We start from the raw sequence: 6,860 nt of genomic DNA, 5'->3' as shown, positions 1-6,860 counted from the left end.
CCATAGCGAGTAAAAATATTTTTTTGCAAAAATTGAATAAAAATTCTAGCATCATTTACTGAAGTTGCTATGACTTCCATCCATTTAGACACATAGTCGACGACTAACAAAATATAAATTTTACCAAACGACGGTGAGAACAGTCCCATAAAGTCAATGCCCCATACGTCGAAAATTTCTACTTCTAAAATGGTGTTTAGAGGCATTTCATTTTTCTGGGAAATATTACCTACCTGTTGACACTTGTCACATACTTGGGCAAACTGGTAGGCATCTCGAAATAAGGTGGGCCAAAAGAACCCACTCTATAATACCTTAGTTGCGGTTTTTTGACCAGCAAAGTGCCCACCATTCGGTGATGTATGGCATGCTTCCAGGATTTTTGCTTGTTCCTCTTCAGCTACACACCTGCATAAGATATTATCAGGGCCTAACTTATAAAGATATGACTCATCCCACCTATAGTGCTTAGCATCATGTAAAAATTTCTTGACCTGTTGTGAGTTAAACTCATAAGGAAAGATGCCGCTTACCAAAAAGTTGGCAATATCCGCATACCATAGGATGTTATCAATACGAAGGACTTACTCATCAATAAAGTGTTCCCTGACTGCTGATGGGTCTTCTGGATTAGTGGACTCTGATCGAGACAAATGGTCTGCCACCTGGTTTTCTATACCTTTCCGATCTCGAATCTCTAAGTCGAATTCTTGAAGAAGTAAAATCCACCGAATCAACCTTGGCTTCGTGTCTTTCTTAGCAAACAAATACTTCAAGGCAGAGTGGTCAGTAAAAATAATAACTTTAGAACCTATTAGATATGCTCTAAATTTGTCAAAGGCAAAACCAACAGCTAATAGTTCTTTTTCTGTGGTAGTATAGTTAAGTTGTGTTGCAGTTAAAGTCTTATTGGCATAGTAAACTGGATGCAAAATTTTATTTTTTCTCTGCCCTAACATGGCTCCTAACGCAAAGTCACTCACGTCACACATTATCTCAAAGGGTAGATTCCAATCAGGTTCTACTATGATAGGTGCTGAACTCAATGCCTTCCTGAGAGTCTCAAATGAATTCATGCATTCTTCACAAATTCAAATGGCCTATCAATTTCCAACAAATGACATAAAGGTTTTGATATTTTAGCAAAGTCTTTGATAAAACGACGATAAAATCTAGCATGACCCAAAAAACTTCGAATAGCTTCAATTGACGAGGGTGGTGGAAGTTTTGAAATTAACTCAATTTTAGTTCGATCTACTTCCATTCTTTTATTTGAAATTTTGTGACCCAAAACAATACCTTGTTTTACCATTAATTAACATTTTTCCCAATTTAAAACAAGGTTTGTTTTTTCACATCTCTCCAAAAGTTTTTCAAGATTTTTAAGACAATTCTAAAAAGACTCCCCAAATACCGAAAAATCATCCATAAAAATTTCAATTACATTTTTAATCATGTCAGAAAAAATTGCCATCATACACCGCTGGAACGTAGCGGTGCGTTACACAAACCGAAGGGCATTCGTCAGAATGCGAATGTTCCATAAGGACACGTGAAAGTTGTTTTTCTCCTGGTCCTCTGAGTCAATTGTGATCTGGTTATACCCTGAGTATCCGTCGAGAAAACAGTAAAACTTCTTACCTGCGAGACGATCAAGCATTTGATCAATAAATGGAAGAGGAAAGTGATCCTATTTGTTACCTTATTGAGTTTGCGATAATCCATGCAAAATCTCTAGCCGGTTACGGTTCGGGATGAGATCAATTCGTTCTTTTCATTTGTGATGACCGTCATGCCACCATTTTTTGGCACGCATTGAACTGGGCTCACCCAGGTATTGCTCGCTATTGGGGTATATCACTCCCGCGTCTAGCCACTTTAAAATTTCTTTCTTCACGACTTCTTGCATTTTAGGATTCAATCTTCTTTGATGCTCAATAGAGTTGTTGGCACCTTCTTCCAAATTTATCTTATGATGCAAAATGATGAACTAATTCCCTTTATATCTACTATCGTCCATCCAATGGCTTTCTTGTAGTTTGACAATACCTGCAATAACAAGATTTCATGTTCATTAGTTAACGTTGCAGAGATGATTACAGGTAAAGTTTCACTTTCTCTTAAGTATGCATATTTTCATGTTCAATGATTGATGGTTGCATCGCCTAAAATTCATCATTGCTCAAATCTCCAAACTCGAACTTCTCCATTGGTGATAAGAAAGTGTCTGCCTCTCTTTCCTTTTGCGCTACTTCTAGTTCTTGCTCTAAACCTACAATTACCAAATCACAAAATTCTTCCATAGACACAGAGTTAGTTATCTGAATAGTCGAGCACTCTTCTATTTCATCTGGAAGCCGCATAGCATCCAGTACGTTGAATGTCACTTGCTCATCGTTCACCTTCATTGTGATCTCTCCCTTCCTTACGTTGAAAATTGTATCTCCTGTTGCGAGAAATGGCCATCCAAGTATGATAGGGATGTCCAAGTCTACTTCACAATCTAAAATAATGAAATCTGCAGGGAAGGTTAACTTATCAACCTTGATTAGCACATCCTCTATTTTTCCCTCGAGTTTTCTAATAGATCTATCTGCAAATTGGAGGGTTACAGTCGTGGGGCGAGCTTTTCCTATATTAAGTTCTTTAAAAACTGACAAAGGCATTAAATTTATACTCGCGTCAAGATCACACAATGCTCTACCTAGATTTTTGCCTCATATTGAGCATATGATAGTAAAACTTCCAGGATCTTTACACTTAATAGGTAGGGGATTCCCTAAGGCATCGCTACTACACTTAGTTAATGCAACTGTTTCATGTTCCCCTAACTTTTTTCTCCTTGAAATAATATCCTTTAAAAATTTGGCGTAATTAGGCATTTGCTCAAGGATATCAACTAGAGGGAATTTTATATGAAGTTATTTCAAGATATCAAAAAATTTACGGAAATGAGTGTCCTGATTTTTCTTTACCAAACGTTGGGGAAACGGAGGAGGAGGTCTAGAGTTACTTACCTGCTGAGCCATTGGCCTACTAACCTCAATTTCTACTGGTTGGTCAGGTTCTGTTGCAGTCTCTTTTTCCTTTGAAGGACTCGATGCTTGTTCACCTGGCATTTTTGGTTCTTCATAAGCTAACCTGCTCTGGGTTGTAATGGCTTTGCAATGCTCCTTACCTTCTCTTTTGGGCTCCTCTGTAATACTTGGTAATGTATCTGAAGATCGACTCTTGAGTTCATTGGTGAGCTGCCCCATCTGAGCTTCCAAATTTTACATAGCTGCGTGATTTTTAGATGTGTATTCTCGCATAGATGTGTCATTCCTAGTCGTGAATTCTCGCATAGCTGTGTCATTACTAGTCGTGAATTCTTTCATCATACTGGTCATACATTCCTTCATCATACTTTCCATATTACTCAAACTAAACTGCGCTGGCTGTGGTGCACTTTTCTGTTGATTGTATTGCTGTGGAGGTGGAGGTAAAACAAGGAGTCCCGGAGGGTTATAGGTCTTATATTGTTGCTTTTGAACTTGACCTGCATTGTTGGAACTCCCCTGCCCACTCCATAAAAAATTAGGATAGTGCCTCCATCTTGTGTTGTAGGTGTTCGAGTAAGGATTAAAGTTCCTTTGATTCTCTTGCCCTACATAACATAAAGAAGCTTGATTAGATGGACAATTTTCAAATTTATGAGAATCTCCACAATAATAACAAATAGACTTAGTCATATGATAAATAGGAGCAATATTGGTATTTGTTGTTGATGCTAGTGTAGGTGCAACATTGTTCCCTTGCATATTATTCATCATTTTCGTTAAGGGAATCTAATTGACTCTGCATTGATGACATCGCGTCAAGATTAAACACTATTGCTTGATCTATGGTCTTTGGTTCAGTCTTCAATCTCTCTAAGCACCATAGATCGTTATGTTCAATTAACTGATAAAAAATGGTGACGATCTCGTTGTATGTCTTAGAAGTGAACTTTCCATTCGCAGCTGTGTTTAACATCATTTTTGTTGGTATATCGCAACCTCGATAAAAATGTTCAATTTGTACATAGGTCGGGATTCCTAAGTTTGGGCAACTTTTCATTAGCTCCTTGAAACGTTTCCATGCTTCGTTGACCGTTTCATTCTCTTTTTACCTAAAGGAAATGATTTCCTCCCTCACGTCTGTATTTTTTGTGGGTGGGAAATACTTTGCAAGGAACTTGTCCACCATGGTTCCCCATGAATTAATGGAGTCTGGAGGAAAAGCATTCAACCATGCAGTTGCTTGACCTGAAAAGGAAAAGGGAAATAATTTTAGTCTTAAAGCATCGTCAGATATTCCTGGTAATCTAAAAGCATTTGCCACTTGGATAAAAGATTTAAGGTGGGAATTTGGATCCTCGTGTTTGAGTCCTGCAAATTGGCCAATAGTGTTAAGCATTTGGAGCATCATCGACTTGAGTTAAAATCTAGAATTGGATTTGTAATGTCCACGTTTAAGTTATGTAAGGTAGTGGTTGCATAGTCGCGCATTCCAATGTCTCTTCGATCGCCAATAAGATTGGATTTGGTACTTCTTCTGCTATCTTGGTGCTTACTTCGTCAAATTCTCTCTCTTCCTCTTTTTCTTTCTCTTTTTGGATTTTCTCCTATTGTTTTCTAAGTCTCTGCTCACGCCTTAACCTCTTGCAAGTTTTCTCGATCTCAGGATCGTACGGAAGTAAGTGTAGATTTGTGCTCATGTACTAATGCTCACTTTTGAGGTTCGATAGAGGGATTTTTTTTAAAAGAAACGGTGAAGTGATCGCACAAAAAAAAACAATTAACAAAGAATTAAATTAAAACAAAAACAAAGTCCCCGACAACGACGCCAAAAACTTTTTGCGCCTCAGCTTAATAGCTAGAGGGTAAGTGCAAGTGTGTACACTGTCACAAGTAATAATCTGGAAATATTACAAGTTCGTGTCCACAGGGACTAGTTTTCTTTTAAAATTGATTTGTAAATTTCTTAAGTGAACAATCGGGTTTGGGATAAAAATTGGTGAAATTTTTGGGATTACGAATTAAAAACACAAAGATTAAAAAAAAGTCAATCCCCCTACTAAGATTTAGTTCTAAAAGATGAATTACACCTATCAAATGTTCCCGTAATTAAACTCAACTAATGCAAACTGGTTCAACTCTTATTCCATACCACTTTTGGTTTGTTTAGAAGCTTAGGCTAGTGTTTACATATGTCTATGCAACACTAGAAACCTAAATAAATCAAGTTCCAACTTACGATTAATGTGTAAGAGAGCCTATGTCCTTATTTCTAAGTAACTTCTTGTTTTACCTTGATGAGATCCGCTTAACTCTAACCTTTTCAGAATTAAATTCAAACTAATGAGATTTAAACAAGTGGCCAACAAGAAATCAACTGGATGAATTAGATCAATCAAGATAAGCAAAAGAGAGCGTAATACGTCGTGTGTCACAACCATACTAGTAGAGAGTAGTTTATGACACCCACATAGTGTACAAGTGGTGGCGACATGCATATGTCGCCCGTTGGGCAATGTTGAGGGCCGAGAGAGAAGTGTCGTGATGCGACCAAGGAGGATAGTGCATCACCTATCACACCCCATGGATGTACTCAAGAATGGCTAGAGAATGCATATGCAGAATGCAAGGCGAAGGCGATGTCAGTGGTGTCAGTGACAAGCTCAACGGGTGCCAGTTGGGGCCCGGGCCATGACCTTAGAAGTCGGGGTTCCGTCGAGAGTTTGGACGAGCAGCTTTAGAGTTAGATGCATATAAGTGAGATATGCAAGCACGCTAAGTTTCGTGTCAATCGAACTTCAGACGTGCGCTCTACGTTGGCGAGTGACTTCTCGCCACTTTGCACGTACACGTCTGCTAGACCAAGAATGCCTTAGAATGTACCTTAGGGGGAGGCATGGTGTCAGCTCTCCACCACCCCTGGGCCTTGTGGCCTAAGTGAGCTACCCCATGGCACATGCGTGTGTCATGGCATGGGCGAGCGTTGTAAGACCAAGGTCTTGGGCATCTTCCTTCGAGAATGGGAATCTCAAGGACAGTGTCGGACAGCACGGGTGTGCAGGTATTGCGCCTCGTCCCATGGGATAAAGGTTGCACATAGGGGCCGTTATGCGGTACGGTATGCTCGAAAGACAAGGCACGACCGCGAGAGTCGTCGTACCTAGATTATGTCCGGATGGATGGATGCCTGAAAGGCCCCGATCATAAATACAAGTCTATGGGTCGGTTCTCGGTATGCGTGGCAAAGAGATCAGCGAAGTTCGATGACATCCCGATGCTCGAGGTGACATCCTACAGTATCGGTTGACACCCGGTAAGTGAGAAAAAGCTAGTCTTGGCCCGGTAAGCGGCAAGACTCATCCCAGTTGCAAGTTTAGTCATTCCTTGTCCGGATCTCGGCATGAATCATCCCGGCAATATCCAAGAAGGCCATTTAGCTCGTTATTGACTAGTTTCTCGGCAGGAATGGTCTTAGAGGAGTCTGTTGGACCCGATAAGCTAGTTTTGACAAAGTAAAGCAGTATGAGTCTCCCGGTTGTACCCGATTGGCATTTTAAACTTGTTCTGACCCCGTTATAGGTCAGAACTCATCCCTGTAGGGTCCTGGCTCATCGTAGGAGCAGGACGGTCGAGTGGTCGAGAACCAAGATGGTTGGAAAAGTGAATTGAAATTGAGTCGAGGAAGAAAGAACCTCGTCTAAGGTCTGACGAAGCCACAAAGGGCGCGAAAAGTAGAGTGAGGCTAGAGTTCCCCGTAAAGCTGGCCATCGTCGAGTTCAGATCATGGCGCCGCGCGGTTGAAGAATGTACGACCGTGACAGT

Source organism: Momordica charantia (genome assembly GCF_013281855.1).
Source record: "Momordica charantia cultivar OHB3-1 chromosome 8 unlocalized genomic scaffold, Mcharantia_2.0 BLBB01000008.1, whole genome shotgun sequence".
In the NCBI taxonomy this organism is placed as follows: Eukaryota; Viridiplantae; Streptophyta; class Magnoliopsida; order Cucurbitales; family Cucurbitaceae; genus Momordica; species Momordica charantia.
This window is presented reverse-complemented; position numbering follows the sequence as displayed.